Here is a 23,163-nt window from a genome sequence, read left to right as displayed (position 1 = left end):
TAGGATGATGACTAATACAATTGTGTTGTATTCCTGTTTTAGATGAAAGAAGACATAATCCATAAGAAAAGGGGGGTGAAACCAGAGCGTCGTTCTCACCATTCACGGGTCTAAATTGGCTGTCAAAGTGTACCAACTTGTCGGAATATGTCCTCATCCTTCTACTATCCAGGTGAGGGACATGATTTATGATGTACAATAAAGTTTGACGAGCTAGGAAGCAGAGAATCAGCCGATCATGTCAACATTAGTACGCAAGCTTGTGATCACGGCGCCGCTATAAATAGTTGGTCTGCGTTAGCACCTATAATAACAAGTTCACTAATACTTGCTTAATATTCAAATCACAAAATGTAAATGGATTATTGTTGGCACTTTTTGGATGGTCTTTTATTGGGCTTTATAGGCGGAATAGAGGACCTCCCATTGACTCCGCTGTAAGTGGACTTTTATTTATGTTTATTTACGAGTTGGAATGCATGAAAAAAATACGTCTGTCATGTTTTCCATAATGATTGTGAACCAAAGAAAAAAAACACCTCCATTAAGGTTTTATATACATGATGGCAGTATATATGTAATGTATAACATTTATAATAACATTTAATAGTTATGTATTTTGATCATTTTAAGCGGAAACGCATCACAACATTCGTTTTTGTCACCAATATCACTGCTAACTACTTACTGCAGACTTAATGAGAGACAACAAACATTATCAAAGATCACTTACTGTACAATGTCTGCCGACATTAGGATTATGACTAATAGAATCGTGTTGTATTCCTGTTTTGGATGAAAAAAGATATAATCCATAAGAAAAAGGGAGTGAAACTGAGCGTCTTTTTGTGTCGTTCTCGCCATTCACGGGTCTAAATTGGCTGTCAAAGCGTATAAATTTGTCGGAATATGTCCTCATCCTTCTACTATCCAGGTGAGGGACATGATTTATGATGTACAATAAAGTTTGACGAGCAAGGAAACAAGGAAGCAGAGAGTCAGTCGATCATGTCACCATTGGTACACAAGCTTGTGATCACGGCGCCGCTATAAATAGTTGGTCTGCGTTAGCACCTATAATAACAATTTCACTAATACTTGGTTAGTATTCAAATCACGAAATGTAAATGGATTATTGTTGGCACTTTTTGGATGGTCTTTTATTGGGCTTTATAGGCGGAATAGAGGACCTTCCATTGACTCGGCTGTAAGTGGACATTTATTTACATTTATTTATGAGTTATAGCATGGAGATGGCCTAAAATCGTCTTTTTAGAAATTAATACAAATATATCAGGGGTGTCCAAACTTTTTCCACTGAGGGCCGCACACGGAAAAATTTAAGCATGCGGGGGCCATTTTGATATTTTTCATTTTCAAACCATAACAAAATATATGGATTTTTTTTTATACCTGTTGGGCTCCCGGGGACCATAAAGGGTCTAAGTCATTAAAACGTTAAAAATAAGTCAAATTATTATTTCTAATTTTTATTTAACGCTTACAGTAAATTTCTACATCAACTTCAGGTTGATAAAAAGTTAAAAAAAATAAAAAAAAGTTTTATGCCTTTTCTATCAAAGACAACTCTGTTTTTTATAGCAAAACTGGAAATATGAAGTATTTAGTAATTAGAGCTCTAAAAGATCAACAATGCAGGACACCATTGATTTTAATTCTTTAATATTTTTGAAAAATCAGTGAAAATATTAATAAAATCCCACAAAATATATTTGTGATCCAAAAGGTCCTCCACTCATAAAGTGATACATTTTTATTAGGTTTTCTTTTACTTTCAACATTTAAGTTACGAGATCAACTTCAAATATATCTGCCGATTTTACGTTTGAACTTTTATTTTGTTTGTTTTTATGCTCTTTTGTCAAAGAAAACTTTGATGTTTTTATATGGCAATCACACAATATATGCAATATTTTTTTCCACATAAAACATTTTAAAGTGACATTATTGAAGTAATTGGAGCCTTGAATAGGTCAATAATTCATTATAACATAGATTTTTTTTGTCTTTTTTTTTTGGGAGCAATGGAAAAAAAAAAGAAAAATAAAGAAAGACAAAAGGAAAAAAAACAGCCTGCATGGCAGCTTTGTGTCAACATTGCAACTTTTTCTCGTTAGATTTCACCTCATTCCACTTTTTTAAATGTTTTTATTTTTATTTTGGCAATACTATCAATTTTGCAATTTTTGCAGAATGTGTGGCGGGCCGGTAAACAATTAGCTGCGGGGCGCAAATGGCCCCCGGGCCACACTTTGGACACCCCTGATATATATATATATATCATCAATTAAGAATTTTTTAAATCGATAACAAATGTATATATATATATGTGTATATATGTGTGTGTATGTATATATATATATATATATATATATATATATATATATATATATTATACATACACACGTATATATATATATATATATATATATATATGTATATATATATATATATATATGTATATATTTGTGTGTATATATATATATATATATATATATATATATATATATATATATATATATATATATATATATATATATATATATATTTATATATATATATGTGTATATATTTGTGTGTATATATATACATAAATATATATATATATATTTATATATATATATGTGTATATATTTGTGTGTGTATATATATATATATATATATATATATATATATATATATATATATATATATATATATATATATATATTTATATATATATATATGTGTGTGTATATATATATATATATATATATATATATATATATATATATATATATATTTATTTATTTTATTTTTTTTTTTTATAGATTTTTTAAATTCTTAATTGATTTAGAATCGGGATGAATATTAATCACATTTTTTTAATGCACCCCTACAAATAGTACACTCGATTTGAATTGAGAATTAATCATGAATCAAATTGGATCGAATCGTTCGGAGCCCAAAGATTCATACGCCTAGTACACTTTATTCATCCCACGATGGGGCAATTATGTGGTTGCAGTGCGGCTACAAAAAGTCCCCAAAAATAAAGTAAAAACACACGATAAAAGAGAAGTACACTTTAAATAACATAAAATACGTTAATAAGAGTACAGCTATTTCAGTGGGCACCACAAAGCCACAAAAGTAAAACACAACAAAAAATCAAAAAAGTAGTAATTATTAAGACATATTGTTCACATATGACAAGCGAGAAAACAACACAAAAACACCACTTATTCTCCAAGGAGAATGAAATCACAATGACACAGATTTGATGCCGATAATTACAGGGTTCCGCACTCCAAACAAGCGATTATTGGTCTGTCGCGAGTCGCCATGCTCAAAGTCGCCGAGACAGAAGGAGGAGGGGTGTAGGGGTTCTGAATAAGGCCTGGTTGGTTCAAGAAAACATTTAACAACTTCCCCTGGAAATTGAAAGAGGAAATAGTTTTGGGCTGGACTGCAGTGGGGGGGGGTGAAGCCCATATGAGGACCAGATGAAGAGAGAGCGCACAGCAGCAGCCAAGCAGGGCTAACAGTGGGAGGGGTGGGGGGGGCTCGTCTTTTGATGTCCTTCACTTTACATGTCCCAACAAGAACAACAACAAAAAACCCTAAAGTGGGATCATTGTGTATTTGTGAACAAGAGTGGTTTGTGTGTTTATGAGGGTTTTTTTTTGTTTTTTTTTAACCATCAACCCCCACCGATTTTAATTCAGCCCTGTTCCACACTAATGACTTCCATCCAATGTGAGTGGTTTTTTTTTGTTGTTGTTGCGAGTATGGGAGTACTGTAAGAAAATATCCCCAAGCAAATACCAACACTGCAAAAAATGAAATCTAAGTAAGATTAAATATCTCAAATAAGGGTTATATTTGCTTATTTCCTGTCTGATAAGATAATTCTTCTCACTAAGCAGATTTTATGTTAGAGTGTTTTACTTGTTTTAAGGGTTTTGGTCCTAAATGATCTCAGTAAGATATTACAGCTTGTTGCTGAGATTTTATGAACTATATTGAGTAAGACACGCTTGAAACTAGAATATCAAGTGTTGTATAAAACTGATTTTTCAAAGTAATCATTTCTTATTTCAAGCATGAAATAAAAAAATCATGTTTTTGCAGTGCAGTTACAATGAGAAATAAAAATCAACTCCGGTATCAGTGCGACAGTCTACAGATATGCAAAACACAGGAAGAAAAGAAAGAAAAATAGTGCAAAAGGAGGTAAGGTGCACAGTCCAGTCCTGAGAATGAATGTTCAGAATGTGTTGTTCTATCGTTTATACTTAAAGGCCTACTGAAAGCCACTACTACCGACCACGCAGTCTGATAGTTTATATATCAATGATGAAATCTTAACATTGCAACACATGCCAATACGGCCGGGTTAACTTATAAAGTGACATTTTAAAATTCCCGGGAAATATCCGGCTGAAACGTCGCGGTATGATGACGTATGCGCGTGACGAAGTCCGAGTAACGGAAGTTATGGTACCCCGTAGAATCCTATACAAAAAGCTCTGTTTTCATTTCATAATTCCACAGTATTCTGGACATCTTTTGCAATTTTTTTAATGAACAATGAAGGCTGCAAAGAAGACAGTTGTAGGTGGGATCAGTGTATTAGCAGCGGACTACAGCAACACAACCAGGAGGACTTTGTTGGCGCGCTAGCCGCCGACTTCACCCTGACTTCCTACGTCTCCGGGCCGCCAAACGCATCGGGTGAAGTCCTTCGTCCTTCTGCCGATCGCTGGAACGTAGGTGAGCACGGGTGTTGATGAGCAAATGAGGGCTGGCTGGCGTAGGTGGAGAGCTAATGTTTTTAGCATAGCTCTGTGCAGTCCGGTTGCTAAGTTAGCTTCAATGGCGTCGTTAGCACAGCATTGTTAACCTTCGCCAGCCTGGAAAGCATTAACCGTGTATTTACATGTCCACGGTTTAATAGTATTGTTGATTTTCTATCTATCCTTCCAGTCAGGGGTTTATTTCTTTTGTTTCTATATGCAGTTAAAGCAAGATGCTATCACGTTAGCTCGTAGCTAAAGCATTTCGCCGATGTATTGTCGTGGAGATAAAAGGCACTGAATGTCCATTTTGCGTTCTCGACTCTCATTTTCAAGAGGATATAGTATCCCAGGTGGTTTAAAATACAAATCTGTGATCTACAATAGAAAAAGGAGAGTGTGGAATCCAATGAGCCAGCTTGTACCTAAGTTACGGTCAGAGCGAAAAAAGATACGTCCATCACTGTCTCTCAAGTCATTCACTGTAACGTTCCTCATCTACGAATCTTTCATTCTCGCTCAAATTAATGGGGTAATCATCACTTTCTCGGTCCGAATCTCTCTCGCTCCATTGTAAACAACGGGGAATTGTGAGGAATACTAGCTCCTGTGACGTCACGCTACTTCCGCTACAGGCAAGGCTTTTTTTTATCAGCGAGCAAAAGTTGCGAACTTTATCGTCGATTTTCTCTACTAAATCCTTTCAGCAAAAATATGGCAATATCGTGAAATGATCAAGTATGACACATAGAATGGATCTTCTATTCCCGTTTAAATAAAAAAAAATCATTTCAGTAGGCCTTTAATATTGTAAGTCCCACATTCTTTATTTTCATGTGCTTTCTGGTTAGACTTAGACTTAGACAGACTTTATTGATCCACAAGAGAAAGTGTTCCACACAGTAGCTCAGTGTGAAATGATGGAAAGGGTAAGGATGGAAAGGATAATGCTGTCATGACGAGGGGTTCGCAGCTTGCTGCGAGATTTGTTCTCCCGGGATGCAATCGGACTATACCGGACAAGACTTGAAGGTAGGAACATATTTAATTATGACTCTCAAAGAGGTATAAACAAAAAGCGCTCAAGGCGAAGGCACAACTTAACAAAGGAAACAAAAACTAACACTTAGCGTAAACTATGGACATGAAACAAAAAAACTCGCTATCTGTGGCATGAATAAACAAAACTTACTTTGACAAGGCATGGAACGAGGATCAAACTATGGCAAGGAAAGAGCACGAAACAATCACTGTACAGCAGGGGTCACCAACGCGGTGCCCGCGGGCACCAGGTAGCCCGTAAGGACCAGATGAGTAGCCCGCCGGCCTGTTCTAAAAATAGCTCAAATAGCAGCACTTACCAGTGAGCTGCCTCTATTTTTTAAATTGTATTTATTTACTAGCAAGCTGGTCTCGCTTTGCCCGACATTTTTAATTCTAAGAGAGACAAAACTCAAATAGAATTTGAAAATCCAAGAAAATATTTTAAAGACTTGGTCTTTACTTGTTTAAATAAATTCATTATTTTTTTTACTTTGCTTCTTATAACTTTCAGAAAGACAATTTTAGAGAAAAAATACAACCTTAAAAATTATTTTAGGATTTTTAAACACATATACCTTTTTACCTTTTAAATTCCTTCCTCTTCTTTCCTGACAATTTATATCGATGTTCAAGTAAATGTATTTTTTTTATGGTAAAGAATAATAAATACATTTTAATTTAATTCTTCATTTTAGCTTCTGTTTTTTCGACGAAGAATATTTGTAAAATATTTCTTCAAACTTATTATGATTAAAATTCAAAAAAAATATTCTGGCAAATCTAGAAAATCTGTAGAATCAAATTTAAATCTTATTTCAAAGTCTTTTGAATTTCTTTTAAAATTTTTGTTCTGGAAAATGTAGAAGAAATAATGATTTGTCTTTGTTAGAAATATAGCTTGGTCCAATTTGTTATATATTCTAACAAAGTGTAGATTGGATTTTAACCTATTTAAAACATGTCATCAAAATTCTAAAATTAATCTTAATCAGGAAAAATTACTAATGATGTTCCATAAATTCTTTTTTTAAAGTTTTTCTCTTCTTTTTTTCGGTTGAATTTTGAATTTTAAAGAGTTGAAATTGAAGATAAACTGTTTCAAAATTTAATTGTAATTTTTTTCGTGTTTTCTCCTCTTTTAAACCGTTCAATTAAGTGTAAATATCATTAATTATTAATAATAACATAGAGTTAAAGGTAAATTGAGCAAACTGGCTATTTCTGGCAATTTATTTAAGTGTGTATCCAACTGGTAGCCCTTCGCATTAATCAGTACCCAAGAAGTAGCTCTTGCTTTCAAAAAGGTTGGTGACCCCTGCTGTACAGAGCAAATACAGAGTAATGTCGCCAGGACGACTAACTGGCAACACAGGCTTAAATAATAGTCTCTGATAAAAGCAGGTGTGTGATCCGAACACATGAGGCAGGTGAAACTAATGAGTCGTCATGGAAACTAAAACAAACAAGGGTGCACAAAAACAGGAACTATGGAGTCCAAAACTAACAGAACATAACTAAACAAAACATGATCTAGACCACAGATCATGACAAATGCAGGTATTGAGTAGACTAAAAATGTACCATAGTAGCAATATAAATTATAACATATATGAAATATTTACATATTATATATACAGTATATAATATATACTGATATATTATTATGTTATATTATATTTTACTATAATACATACAATATATAACAAATCCCAATTATCGTGTACAATATTAAAGTATATGTAACAGCCGCAGCAACAAAAATAAAATAAAATGGTTGGCTCGTTCAGTAAAAAACTGTAAAATTCCATTCTGTTTTTTTTTTTGAGGTGGTCTGACATAACGTAGTTAAACTCATAAATATCCATCGTATTTATGAGTTTTTGTATTGGCGTTGTCTGCCATTGTGTTTACAGTGGTCCAAGTTCCTCCGTACAACAAGAGTTCCAGCGTTTTTTTTAGGAATTATGCTGCAAAAAATGAACGTCTCCCCAGTTTAAACTGACCTGATGGTATGGTGTCATTCCTGGGACGGAAATTGCCCCTGGATGATGATAATAGCATGACAATCCAGCATATTGATAATGATCTGTGTACAAGGAAGGAAAGCCGATCAAAGAGCCAACATTTCCTCAGTGGAAAATGCGTTTTAACATCTAATTGTGACAAATGTAGACATTTATTTGTCAAATGTGTTCTTTTAAAGGGGACCCGTTACGTAAAACTAACTTTTCTTACCTGTTGGTACCTGTTTTTGTTTATTTGGGATCTGCATAAGTCCGGAAAATGTGAAAGCAAACTTGCCTTCCGTCTTACTTCCTCCAAACGAGCCGTTGCTCGTGACGTTTTTCCCAATCGCGATGTCAGCGGATATCTCCATATATATGGTAAAAAAGTGCTTTGCGCAAGTCTGTTATTGTGATCGATCGCTGTACTCAATAAGCTCCTTCTTTTCCTCTATTCTCTCGTTGTGGGGCAGACTGGCTCGTACATGCACATGCATCCTCCGATGGTGCCATTTATAATACAAAGTAAGGTATAGTTTGAACTTATATCTGTCAGTAGACTCGCTATGGAAGCGCTAAAAACTACTGCAAAGCTGGTGGGGAGAAGACGCAGTCAAAGTGGAGGCACATAAATAAGACCGCCCACAAAATGGCGGTCAGAAAGCGCCTAAAAGATAATAATAATAATAGATTTTATTTGTAAAAAGCACTTTACATTGAGTAAACAACCTCAAAGTGCTACAGTGTATTAAAAAAATAAAAATAAAAAGATAATAAAAAAAATAAATAATAATAATAAAAAATAAAAAAAATAAAATAAAAATAAAAACTAGAACAGCCAAATAGCTAGAACTAGTATGCATATATCTAAAAAAAGGCTTCTTTTTATTTTTATTTTTTAAAAGAAGGGTTTTTAAGCCTTTTTTAAAAGCATCCACAGTCTGTGGTGCCCTCACGTGGTCAGGGAGAGCGTTCCACAGACTGAAAATGGTCTGTAAAACATAATCTATGCAACATTTTGACCAAAGAACCACCATTACATGTTATGTAGACCACAAGGAAGTGTTTTCCATTTAGACGAAAAACAAATCATAAAATGACTCCTTTAAACCAATATTGCTAACATATGCTAGCACTGTGATAGATTGATCGGTTTAATGTATCTTATATTATCTGAAACAGAGAGAAAGCAACAAGTTTAACATTAAATACGTATTGCTTAGAAATTAGTTTAACTATGAGTTATATCTTCAACATTGTATAGGCACCTTATCCTTTATTTTCATAAATCATTTGTTCAAGTCTGTTAAAAAGGCCACTATTTTAAAAAAAAAAAAAAAAAAAAAAAAAAAAAGTGCATATATTTATAATAATACATACGCTTCTAAGGATTACCTTTTTGCAGAACGGACTCCAATACTAACACAACAAACAGGACTGTAATTCAACGATCACGTCTGCAAATAAATTAATTTAAATTAAAATACCCTAAAGTTAAGGCCTTGTCTCAAAAATGTTTAATGTAAGAAAAAAAAGAGATAAATTAAATTAATTACAGATCATAACACGATTTTTTTTTATAACTGCTTAACAGCACTCATTTTTATGTAGCCTATTTAGACACTTAAAGCTCTTTTGCAGCCCAATATTCATTATTAACACGCTGAAGGTGGTAAGCTACATTTGTAGCCACAGCTGCCCTTGGTTAGACTCAGGAAAACGTGGCTGTCATTGTGCGCCAACGGCCTCACCGAATATCGCCATGGGTGGATCTACACCTGACATCCACTGTAATGATACCAAGTACAGGAGCGTATCTAGTCGATTAAATCGATAATTTTTAGTATCAGAAAATCTTTTTTTTTAATTTTTTTTATTCATAATATGATTATAAACTCAGGAAATATGTCCCCGGACACATGAGGACTTTGAATATGACCAATGTATGATACTGTAATGACTTGGTATCGGATTGATACCCAAATTTGTGGTATCATCCAAAACTAATGTAAAGTGTCCAAACAACAGAAGAATACGTGGTTATTACATTTTAACAGAAGTGTAGATAGAACAAGTTAAAAGTGAAAGTAAGCAGATATTAACAGTAAATGAACAAGTAGATTAATAATACATTTTTACAGCTTGTCCCTCATAATATTGACAAAATAATCGAATGGAAAATGACACAATATGTTACTGCATATGTCAACAGCTAAATTAGGAGTTTTTGTTTGCTTACTTACTAATAAAAGAAAAGTTGTCTCGTATTTTCACTATTTTATTTAAGGACACAATTGCAATAAGAAACATGTTTAATTTACCCTAAGATTTTTTGTTAAAATAAAGCCAATAATGCCATTTTTGTGGTCCCCTTTATTTAGAAAAGTACCAAAAAGTACCAAGTCCAAAATATTGGTATCGGGACAACACTACTACACATATAGATGGTGATAAATTGTGAACAAATTTTTCCTACGCCCTAAGATGTGGGCGTGGTACGGCGCCAAACTGCGCTGATGGTTTTTGGCCATTTTTTTGCAAAAAAAAAAAAAAAAAAAAGGGGTCCTATTGTAACAAATTCCTTTAAAGGAACTAAAGCCAATTGACTTGCGGTTAAAATTACAGATACTACATGTAGACGTAATGATACATTGTGAACATTTTTTCCCTTCGCCATAAAATGTGGGCGTGGCATGGCGCCAAACATTGCTCCCATCATTCGCCACAAACTCCGATCTTATTATTGTTTTTGTAACGTTTTGCTTCAGTTAGCGCCAGTGTTGGGTTAGTTACTGAAAACCAGTAACTAGTTACATTTACTAATTACTTTATTTCAAAAGTAACTCAGTTACTAACTCAGTTACTTACACCAAAAAGTAATGCGTTACTGTGAAAAGTAACTATTTAGTTACTTATATATACATATTAATTTTTATTTTTTTTTAAGGCCCCCTTTAATGCCCTTTCAGCCTTCATTTCAGTACTGTTATTGCACTGGAGAATAATACAATGTGTTGATCAACTTGACATGCATTTGCATCACTGAACTCTGCTAAGCAATGTGGTCTACATACAACACACAAACAATGTGGTCTACATACAACACACAAACAATGTGGTCTACATACAACACACAAACAATGTGGTCTACATACAACACACAAACAATGTGGTCTACATACAACACACAAACAATGTGGTCTACATACAACACACAAAGACAAAGATATGTTTCAAAGGGCCAATTTGTTTCAGGCCAGAACAAATTGACATAACTATTTTAAATAGCTGCAACATAACATACATAAGTCACAAACAGCATAATAACAACATGACTGTAAACCAAGGAAGGCACACACTACATACACAAAGCCTAACCAGGCGTTTTTTTCTCTCAAGGAATTTTGAAATAAAATCATGTCTGAAGCCCAGAACCCTCTACACATTTCCCCAGTTTTAGTTTAGAGATAAGGAAAGATTGGCCTTTTCCACTAGCATCCCTCTTTATGTTTGTGAACTTTATAGTCTATACATTTAGAGTGATGTGATAATCAAACACTCTAGAAGTCTAGAATAAAAGAGCAACAGTTTATAAGAGAATTGACAGAGTGTGTGTACCTTCAGTGCGCAGTGCCTCGTTAAAATCCAGCCGTTGTTGCTGAGGAGGTGAAGTGTGTCTCTCTTTACTAGCTTCGTCGAAGCATGTTGCTTTTGTAGCTGTTTCAGCAGATTTGAATTGCTAGGATAGGATCTTTGATCCAAGACACAACTTACATTTAACTAAAATTGTATTTTCTTTGTGGTCAACAAAAGAAAAGTAGTGAGAATATCTCCATGTTAAGAAACTCGGCTTCGGGCTTCGCCATGTCTTGTTAGTAAACACAGACACGCCCCCTCCCACACACACACACACATACACACATAGCGCGCGGCGTGCCTCTTCCTTGTCGCCTCTTCCGCAGCGCTCCAATAAAACACACTCAGATCTTCTCAGTTTGTAGCTGATAATACATAAAAAATAACGTAAAATAACGCAGTAACGCATCATGTAGTAACGGTAACTGAGTTACGGAATATAAAAAATAATGCGTTAGATTACTATTTACCGCCGAAAGTACTTTGTAACGCGTTAGTCCCAACACAGGTTAGCGCACGTAAAAGAGGAAGGAGGTTCACATTGAGGACGCGACATGATTTGGTATCGCATCCAAATTGGGACGTGCGCGGTTCTGGCTAGGGAGCGGCGTGTCGCACCCGCGCGTGGTTTCGCTTGATGTCTTCAGGCAGGTCGCGGCGTCGTGTTTTTCGCATCAGAACGTGACTAAATCGTGTGCTGTGACATTTGGTGGTATTTGCATATTTATTTGTGACATTAAGAAAAAATCCTCTGCAGCGCCTCAGGTGGTCTCTGCTTCCTCGCTAGGACTACACTCCCTCGCCGTCCTGCTTAGTGACCAGAGAGCGCAACTGTTACTTTGTCGCAGCCACCTTGGATGCGGAATGCGATTACGAAAAAAAAAAAAAAGAGGGAGTAGCCTACTCAAGTCGAGCTCTGACTGGCTTTAGTCAGGTCTTCTTCATCGTATGGGCAGCTGTTTTCCGGCACCCGGACCTGAGGCCGAGGGTCTATGCCTTTTACCACCCCAGGCCCGGGGGGCCCTCCCGTTCATATGTCAGGACACACAGAAGTGAGCCAGGTCACCGAGCAGTCATCCAGGTCCGCCAGGCCACGCAAACCATTAGGAGCACGATAAATCGGGCAACGCAGGATCACGTGGTCGGCAGTCTGCTCCTCCGCGCCACACTCACACGTCGCGTTAGGTGCTAAGCCCCACTGGAACATGTTTGAGCGAAAGCGACCGACACCAGTTCGGAGGCGGTTAAGCCTCACCCAGGCCACTCGTGGTAGTGAGAGGCCTGGTATTGAGCCGGTGTCAGGTATGAAGTCACGGAGTCTGGAGGAGATGGTATGCTCCAGGTCCGTGCTCCATTTGTGATTCGCCCAGTGAGCCGCCCTGATGTTGTTGTCACTGCATTGCTGCAGGAGCTTCAGGGCGGCTGGTACCAGTGGGTCTCTGGAGGGGAGGCGGGGCGTTGGCTCTGAGGAGAGTGTGAGCCTTTCATGGAGCAGGTGGTTCTCATCCATGTTTGCCCGGCCCGCCAGAGTTGCTACAGCACCTTGGCGACGAAGCTCAGCGGGTTGGATGCCTGCTAAGATGGGCAGTAGCTCCACAGGGGTGGGGCGCAGGCATCCAGTGATAACACGCAAGGCTTCGTTGATCGGGACATCAAGTTGTTTAGAGTGAGCACTGCGCGCCCAGACAGGTGCGCAGTACTCAGCAGTTGAGTAGACCAGGGCAAGTGCTGCTGTTCGCAGAGTTCTTGCCCCGGCACCCCAACCGGACCCGACCAACCGTCTCAGCAGTGAGACGCGGGTGTTGAGTTTCTTGCGTGTTGCCAAGAGGTGTTTACGGAAAGTGAGCGACCTGTCCAGGGTGACCCCAAGGTATTTAGGGTCAGGGCGAGGGTCTTCAGGTGTAGGACGAGGCCGGCATAGGGTAAGGGAAGCCCCATCCGGCTTCCGCACCTCGAACCTGATCTCACGATCCGCTTCCCAATTGTATAGGTGGAAAGCTTGTGTCACCGTCTTGGATTCGCTGAGCTTCAATCTCCAGTTATGGAGGTAAGCCACTAAAGTTTCCATGTCCTGGCTTAGAGTTCCCTCCAAGGCCTGCCAGTCCCTGTCGGAGTGCAGCAGCGCGAGATCGTCTGCGTATGCGAACCTCCGTGAGACTGTGGCAGGCAGGTCGTATGTATAGATGTTATACAGGAGGGGAGCCAGGACAGATCCCTGGGGGACGCCATTTTTCAGGCGCCGCAACCTGCTTTTATCTCCGTTACTGGTGGTGAGAGTAAAGCTGCGGTTCCAGACAAGCTCCATGATCATTTTGACCATGTGCCTGTCTGGAAGCAGGCGGAGAAGTTTGCAGGTGAGGCCGCGGTGCCAGACTGTGTCATAGGCAGCAGTCAGGTCTATGAAGACGGCACCGGCCTTCTTTTTCGCCTCAAAGCAGTCCTCGATGTCCTGGGTAAGGAGGGCGACCTGATCCACCGTGGACTTCCCACGTCGAAAACCCGCCTGCTTCCGGGGGAGGTGGGGGTCTATGATGGGCTCGACACGGGCGTGAATCAGGCGCTCGAGGACTTTAAAGGGGACGCAGAGCAACGAGATTGGTCTGTAGCTCGTTACGTCATCCTTTGGCTTGTTCGGCTTGGGGATAGCGACAACAGTGGCCCTTCTCCAAATCCTGGGGATCCGGAGTTGGCGCAGGCAAGAAGACAGGAAAACTCTCAGCCAGGACTTCATTGCAGGGGCAGCGTGGAGCACGAGTTCTGGGCAGATGTTGTCAGGCCCAGCAGACTTGCCTGGTTTGGTATACTGGAGGGCAGCTGTGAACTCCTCCGGTGAAAACTCACCGGAGATGTTACACTCGCTAGATGTTGTTGTCCTCCAGAGGTCTGCAGTTTCCTGGCGCACCGCCCGGGAAAAATCTCGATTTATCCCGGTATATGCCCCGTTTTTCACAACCTGTGCTGCAATAGCATTTGCGGTAACGGGGCATGTTCGGGGTGCGCGCTCAGACCTACCAGTCAAGTTGTTCAAAGTGCTCCACGCGATACGGCTAGTGTGCGAGAAGTCGATGGAGTGGACTGCCTCTTTCCAGCGCTGGTGCCTCTTCCTTCCAAGAGTGGAAAGAAGGGCAGTGGCTGAATTGTTAGCCTCCGGGCCATAGGGAGCCCGGAGGAAGGCGCTGTAGAGGGTCTCGCACTCGCTATCCCAGCATGGTTTGTAGTTCTTACGCCGGCCGCGTGGGATGGCTTTTTTGGCCGCAGATGTTAGTGCCCTACAGAAGTCCTGGTATGCCTCGTCCACGTTGGGTGTGTCTGGTGGTGGGAGACACCGTGTGGACTTGTTGGTATGGAGGCGATAGAGTTTCCAATTGGCCTTCCGGAAGTTCCATCGCTTCATCGGTCCGCTCGGAACTGTTGTCACGAGGTCGGGCACCGATATCAGCGACGGTCGGTGTTGCGACCTGGGGAACATTCCTAGAACACGTCTGTCGGGGAGCTGGGTGTCCACACCGACACTCACGAAAGCCAGGTCAGGGTTCGTGTCAGTGTTATGCCGAGCGGAGTGAAAGCTGGCTGGGCCCTTCGGGTTGTAGAGAAGGTTGAGCGAGTTGCGCTCTGCCCAGTCAGAAAGAGTTTCCCCACTCGGTGAGGTGGTACTGTATCCCCACCGTGTATGCCGGCAGTTGAAATCACCAGCATATACACACGGTGGTTCAAGCACTGGCAGTGACACTGGCGTGAGTTGTGAGGGTGGTGGTTTGTAGACGTTGACAATTTTGATGTCGCCAACGTCCACTCGCAGCCACTCGATCTCGGAGTTGTCCGGTGATCGATCGGCGAGGGTCCAGCTCAGATCGTTGTGGACAAACGTGGCAAGGCCATGCTTCTTGCTCAGGATTGACCCAGCTAGCGTGAAGTTGGTGATCGCTAGCTTGTCCGCTGTTGGGCGGTGGGTTTCCTGAAGGAGGATGACCATGGCTTGGGTGGTGTGGGCCATGTGCTCGATGACGGATGTTTTGGCATCTGTGAGCCCTTCAACGTTCAGTTGCAGTATTCTTGGTTGGAGACCGGCAGCAGTGTTGCTACCAGATCTCCGCCCAGACTGCCCCTGGACGCCAGAACGGGAGGGTACCCGAGTTGAAAGTTTTTTGTTTCGCCGCGTTGCCATGGAGTAGAGCAGCGCGGTTACTTGCAGGGATCACGGCGTGAACGTAAACTTTCTCGATTTTAGTCAGGTTAGAAGAGCTGATGCAATACAGCGTCAAACACTCGCCCAGGGGGGGGGGGGGCGGGGGGATCGAGCATCGTGCGCCAGAGGAAAATAATATTTTAGGTGTCTTTTTTCCACACAAAAAACAAACAAAAAAATGCTCTTTTTTTGAGAAAAGTTGAAGATTTGGTCAAAAGTCATCTCCAATTTGTGTGTTTATTTACATCTGATTTTTACCTAAAAATCCAGAGACCAAAGACATTTTTAAACAACAACATGGCACACAAGCACCTATCAGAAATGCAGCCGATATTACATAAAGATAGCGTGTCATGAGACATGCAAATATAAATTAAATACACACAGGACATAAGTAAAGTATTAAATGAGCTCAAATATGCCCGTTATGTCCGAAACGCCCCCAGCAAAGTCACACTGTGAGTGGGGGAGAAAAGTTGGGAAAGTAGGCAAAAGTCCCGAAAATGATCGAAAATCACACCCAGGTTCGAGTCCCACAAGTCCCGCCGCGTTCCACCCGAGTGCGGGGGTGCCCGACACCTACAAACGAGGCATAATGATGCAATATGTACATACAGCTAGTCTAAATAGCATGTTAGCATCGATTAATTTGCCTTAACTTAATATGCCCGATTAGCACTCCAACAAGTCAATAACGTCAACAAAGCTCACTTTTGTGAATTCACGCACAGCATAAAAAGTTTGGTGGACAAAATGTTCAATTGTCCATGCATTTGTTATAGCATTTGATTTACCACTGGTGTGTGTTTCTTTACCAAGGGTGGGTCATTAGGGTACATTAATATGTGATTTTTACCCAAAAAAATCCAGGGATCAGATTAAGAATTCTTTTAAAGTTGCTGTTCAATTGTCTATGCTTTTGTTACCGTATTTGATATACCACGGGGTTGTTTTTATTTACCATGGGTGTGCCATTTGGGTTGAATCGTATGTGATTTTTACCTAAGAAACCAGAGAACATAGTTATTTTTATCCAGCTGTTTGTAAAAGACAAAGAAAAATGTAAAAAAACAAGTCATAGTGAATGTAAATTGCAACTGTTCTCTCTTTTGTTATATAATTGTATTTACTGTAGGTGTGAATTTTATTTACCACAGCTTTGCTGTTTGGATAGATTCACATTACTGTATTTTTCGGACTATAAGGCGTGCTTAAATCCTTTCACGGTGCGCTCTGCAAAAAAAACCACCCACTGTAACTTTAGGGTGCCTTGCTTGAATACCTGCCAAATTTGGTACACACCCCTAGGGGGCGGACGGGCACATGTTTAGCTCGGACTTGAACAATTTGTCTGACGATTGTGCAACTTTGAGGATATCTGTATTCCATGTACGCTCCAAGAGGATCATTATACGGCAGCCCGTTCGGTGCCAAGCAGGCCAATATACGAGGGCAATGGGAGGGGAAGGGGAGAGACGGGTGGTGGTGGGGAGGGAGGAGGGCGAGACACTTGGCCTGAACTCGAGTTAGCAGGGTCTTTCAGTGTTCTCAGGGCAAGTTTGTGAAGGCAGCGTTCAGGGTTACAGGTCTGGCCCCGAGCCCCGGCGCTGTCACTGGGGATCACAGAGAGGATAAGAGTGTAACCTGCCCTAACGCGGCAGCACACAGCCCCGGGGGAGGAGGGGGAGGACGGGGAGGCCAGGCTGCTTGAAAGGAGGAGGAATTCCTTCAGTGAATGTGCTGCTTTAAAACTAAATATAAGACCATACCTACTAAGATTGTGCAATATTGACAATATAGGGTATTATGTATTTTACGGATTATAAAGCGCGGTCTATTTTTGATCTTTTTCCATATATTAGGCGCACCCGATTATAAGGCGCAATAAAGAAGTCATATTATTAATATTTTTTTTCTAAATGGAAAGCACTTCCTTGTGGTCTACATCAGTGTTTTTCAACCTTTTCTGAGCCAAGGCCCTTTTTTTTTTATTTTTTTTTTTAAAATGCGCACCACCAGCAGAAAACATTAAAAAATTAAAAACTCAGCAGCCGATATTGACAGTAAAAAGTCGTTGTCGCAATTGTTGGATATAATTTTAAACCAGGGGTGTCCAAAGTGCGGGCCGGGGGCCATTTGCGCCACACATTCTGGAAATACTATTGTAAAAATAAAAAAGAACATTAAAAAAAGTGGAATGAGGTGAAATCTAACGAGAAAAAGTTGCAATGTTGACACAAAAGCTGCCATGCAGGCTGTTTTTTTTTCTTCTTTTGTCTTTCTTTATTTTTCATTTTTTTTGCCATTGCTCAAAAAAAAAAAAAAAGACAAAAAAATCCATGTTACCGTATTTCCTTGAATTGGCGCAGGGAATATAGTATTCGCACGTCTAGAATTACTGCCGGGTCAAACTCGTTTCTCAAAATAATTAACGCATGCTTGGCCTTATCGCCGGTTTATTATTGAATTCGTTTCGCAAAATATTAATTTTATTATCGCATGTCTATAATTTTCACCGGGTCAAACTCGTTTCGCAAAATATTTAGCATATGGCTAGAACTTCCACCGGGTCAAATTTGTTACGTCACGAGTGACGCATCTGTCCTCATTTTCAAAATGGAGGAAGCTGATTTCAGTAGTTTACAATCGCACAAAGGAAAAAAGATAAAGAGCTAATCAGTAGGATTTAAGGTCCAAGCTATTGAATACCGGTACAGTATGCTAAAGAGAACAGTAAGCAGCTATGTTTTATTAATATACCGTAGCTGCGTGTGTGAAATACTGTATAAGTCATTAATGACTCCCGCCTCCTGGTGGTAGAGGGCGCTGCCGCGCTAGTGATCCTTCTTGCGACTTCCGGTACTGCAGAAGAAGTGAACACACGCAGCAAGAGATTTTTTTTCTTCCTTCTAACATGGAGGATTACATACCGGTATCTAAAATAAAACAGTTTTCTAAACTGGACTTTCAAAGGAAGCAGGAGGTAATAATTAAAGGAATATCTCCATCGAGACAGAGACTTTTAAAACTGAAAAAAGAAAATAATGAAGACTTCTATAAACAAGTTATCGATGCTTTTGGTCAGAAGGAGCTGCAAATGGACTCCATTTATAAGTACAGGTAAGACCATAATAACGTTTTTTTTAATTAAATGTGCTTTTCTTGATGGTATGCTTACATCACACTCAAAGCGCACGTCTAAATTTTATGGATTCCTCTTGGTAAACGCCGGAGTGAGAAGAGGTTTTAAAATAATTACCGCATGCACGGCCATCCCGCCGGTTTCCGGTAAACGCAGGAGTGACAGGAGGTTTTAAATTAATTAACGCCCCTGCGGCTATTCAAGGAAATACGGTATAATGAATTATTTTCAGGGCTCCAATTATTTAAAATATTTCACTTTAAAATGTTTTATGTGGTAAATATTGCATATATTGTGTAGTAGCCATATAAAAACATCGTTTTCTGACTCCTGACTCAGTAAAGTATAATGAGGTAGAACAAAACACCATCAACCAGAGTGGGTTTCGAACCCAGTACCTTACATTCCGAGTCAGCGGTCTTAACCCCTGGTCTATCCTAGGTCTTGTGAAGATATGATTGTGTTCCATACACAAATGTAATCGAGGACTCCTGGCTCAGTAAAGTATGATATCAGTGGAACAAATTACCGTCAAAATCTTGTCTCAACAAGACCCAGGATAAGCTCAATGGTTAAGACTGCTGCCTCTCACACAGTACTACTGGGTTCAAATCTTTAACTTGGAAGATCTTGTTTTTTGTTTCGCCTCGATCATAGTTCATTGATTACATTTGTATATGAGCGAAAACCAAACCTTAATGGGACCCAGGATAGCTCAATGGTCAATACTGTGGCCTCCTAATACAGGGGTACTAAGTTCAAACCCCATACATGGAATCAGTAATTTGGCTGTATGGCGTCAAAATGACATACATTGTGGGGTGTTTCTTCTCCCCCACACAGAGTAATGCTATGTACTAGTTGTTTGAGTAACATGTAGTTGAAAAATTAGGTAAACACAAAAGATAATAATAATCAAAAATAAATAGTCAAATAGTCAATGATGACACCTCAGGGGTTACCTGTGTGTGTGAGAATGAGTGTGTGTGTGTGTGTGTGCGTGTGTGTGTGAGAATGAGTGTGTGCGAGTGAGTGTAATTCCTGAGGTGGGTGGGAATATGAGTATAACGTTAATAATAAAGAGCCAATGACCTCTCCTGGGTACAATTAAAAGAAAATAGGTTAATTGTAATTTGATTAAAAAAAGTTTATTAAATAATTATTTTAACATGACATGGAAGAAGTGACACAGTCACAACATATGTCACCTTGAAGCCTCCAGCTGGTTTTGTAAATTATATGCCAACCCAACCAGGATTCGAACCCAGCACCCTTCAACCTGAGTCAACAGCCTTAACCACTGGGCTATCCTTGATCTTGCGGAATTGTTTTTTTCATACACAAATGTAATCGAGGACTCCTGGTTCGGTAAAGTATGATGAGGTGGAACAAAATGCTGTCAACTAGAGTGGGATTCAAACCCAGTACCTATCATTCCAAGTCAGCAGTCTTAACCACTGAGCTATCCAGGGTCTTGTGAAGAAGCGATTGTGTTCCATACACAAATGTAATCGAGGACTCCTGGTTCAGTAAAGTACGATGAGGTGGAACAAAATGCTGCCAACTATAGTGGGGTTCGAACCCAGTACCTCTCATTCCAAGTCAGCAGTCTTGTGAAGAGTAGATTTATTTCCATACACAAATGTTATCTACGACCCCTGGCTCACTATATATATATATATATATATATATACATATATATATATGTATCTCAAAAGAGCCCGCACAGAACTCTATATCATGTATTTTTGAGGACTAAACAGTGTGGGGCGGCCATCTGCCTCGACTGGTTAGCATTAAATGAGGTATAAAGGTAAATGTGTGAACAATGCACAAAGCTATATGGCAGTATAGTTATTGGATGTAGTATGTCACTGTGAAAACATGTTTACACACATGTAATTAAGCAAAATATTTTTGTTATTCTTAAATTTTGTGTCTATTTTTTGGTTTTTTTTTTATGGATAAAAAGTAAAGAAAACGGACTATAAGGCGCACTTAAAATCCTTTTTTTCTTCTTCTCCAAACTCGACAGTGTAAGGAATAAGTTTAGTTGAGCTTACCCACCTTGAAGCTATTTTATTTGGTACATGGTGTAATGATAAGTGTCACAAGTAGATGGCAGTCAAACATAAGAGATAAGTGTAGGCTGCACTATGATGGCAATATGACTCAAGTAAACAACACCGACATTTTATATGTTCCTTTGAAAATATAGAACATTACACACGGCCCTCAAAAATGTATCAAAATGTCACGACTCTGGTAAGCTATGAAGCTGCACCACTTGATGCATTAGTATGGTGTGTGTACAAGGTAAGACATTTTATCTGGCATTTTGTTTCACAATATTATGCAAAAGCAACTTCTGGAACCTGCTGATCTGTATTTGGGATCTGCATAAATCCTAAAAAATTGCGTGCGTCCGCCTTTGTAGTCCGTGAAGACTCCTTAGTTGATAAGCTTCTTCTTTTTCTCTATCTTCTTGTTATGAGACATTCATCCACCGCTGTTGCCATTTCAAATATAAAGTAGTGTTAAGCTCTTACTTATATCTGTCAGTAAACTCGCCATGAAAGCGCTAAAACATACCGGTGTAGTGAGTTTACATTATTCACCCAAGGAACTTTAGTTATTAGAGAGTTACGGTCAGACGTTTTTTCACAGAACACATTTCCGGTGTTGTAAGTAAAGTCTGAATGTCATTTAAACAGTTAGCTCCATCTTTTGATACTTCTTCCCACCCGTCCTTGCACGCTACACCGCTGCAACAAAGATGACGGGGAGAAAACGCTGCCGAAGTAGGTGTACTGTCACCACCTGTCACATCACCCCCTGACTTATTTTGAGTTGTTTGCTGTTTTCCTGTGTGTAGTGTTTTAGTTCTTGTCTTGCGCTCCTATTTTGGTGGCTTTTTCTCTTTTTTTGGTATTTTCCTGTAGCAGTTTCATGTCTTCCTTTGAGCGATATTTCCCGCATCTACTTTGTTTTAGCAATCAAGAATATTTCAGTTGTTTTTGTCCTTCTTTGTGGGGACATTGTTGATTGTCATGTCATGTCCGGATGTACATTGTGGACGCCGTCTTTGCTCCACAGTAAGTCTTTGCTGTCGTCCAGCATTCCGTTTTTGTTTCCTTTGCAGCCAGTTCAGTTTTAGTTTAGTTTTTCCATAAGCTTCAATGCCCTTTTCTTAGGGGCACTCACCTTTTGTTTATTTTTGGTTTAAGCATTGGATACCTTTTTACCTGCGCCCTGCCTCCCGCTGTTTCCGACATCTACAAAGCAATTAGCTACCGGCGGCTACCTACTGATATGGAAGAGTATTACACGGTTCTAGACAGCACCGACACTCAACAACGACACATCATTTGGAGACTATAATTACTGGTTTGCAAAACATTTTTTTTAACCCAAATATGTGAAATTAGATCATCTCCCACAGCACACCAGACACCAGAATCTGAAAAACACTAATGTAGACCACAAAGGAAGTGTTTTACATTCAGGAAAAAAAAAAAAAAAAAGACTCCTTTAATGCGCCCTATAATCCGGTGCGCCTTATATATGAAACCAGATCAAAAATAGACCATTCATCTGCAGTGCGCCTTATAATCCGGTGCACCTTATGGTCCGGAAAATATAGTTTATTGTTTTCATTTGACAGGAATTCTACAATTGTAGGATCACGGCTTCTATTGCTAATATTTCGGACTGTAACGTGCAGTTTGTATGTTGTTTTCAAACCAAACTGGAAGAGAAGCACGACTTGTGAAGGGAATGCAGCGCTGCGAGCCCCGATGTTTGCTTTTCGTCCTCCCGAGAAGGCGTTTATCAAAGGGGACTTGGCTTGTCAGCAGCCGGCTTTGATAACCGCACGCCGGCTAATCCCGGTGCTTGTGGTCGCACTAATTGTTATCACGCACGGCCCCACGGCCAGGACCAGCCGACTCTGTGAAAAGTTCCGATTCGCCACAGGAAGATGCTCCGAGCGTCCCCATTGGCTGCAATCAAATGTATTTGTTCCAGCTCGTTTCATTAAGCAGAACGCTTCCATGGGGGATTACGATACAATAATTTTCAGCCATTTTATTGCTCAAAACAACAACAAAAAAACAATTATGTACAGTTTACTATGTTGCCTGAGGACACACAAACAAATAAATCACTGACCATAATAATGGACAATGAAGTCTAAACATAACATTGCAGTTCAACACATTTTAGTCTATTTATTCAAGTAAAAGATTTCCCTTGAAACAACCTTGTCAGAAGCAGCCCATCATTCAACATGTCTCTAAGTAGCTTTCAACGTTTTTGAGAGAAAGAGAGCCCCCCGGTGTTGGGAAAAAAGCA

The 23,163-nt window shown here is 39.6% G+C and overlaps 1 long non-coding RNA gene across 2 annotated transcripts in view; it reads left to right on the top strand.

The window, feature by feature from the left end:
- The window catches only part of LOC133643425 (uncharacterized), a 91,208-nt gene that overhangs the window by 3,098 nt on the left and 64,947 nt on the right, over nt 1-23,163 (top strand). For both annotated transcript variants that reach the window (XR_009824695.1, XR_009824694.1), the window contains exon 2: nt 43-172. This is a non-coding gene — a long non-coding RNA (uncharacterized LOC133643425). The remainder of the gene's footprint in view (nt 1-42; nt 173-23,163) is intronic.

This window comes from Entelurus aequoreus, linkage group LG26, assembly GCF_033978785.1.
Source record: "Entelurus aequoreus isolate RoL-2023_Sb linkage group LG26, RoL_Eaeq_v1.1, whole genome shotgun sequence".
NCBI classification, from domain to species: Eukaryota; Metazoa; Chordata; class Actinopteri; order Syngnathiformes; family Syngnathidae; genus Entelurus; species Entelurus aequoreus.
This window is presented reverse-complemented; position numbering and strand designations above follow the sequence as displayed.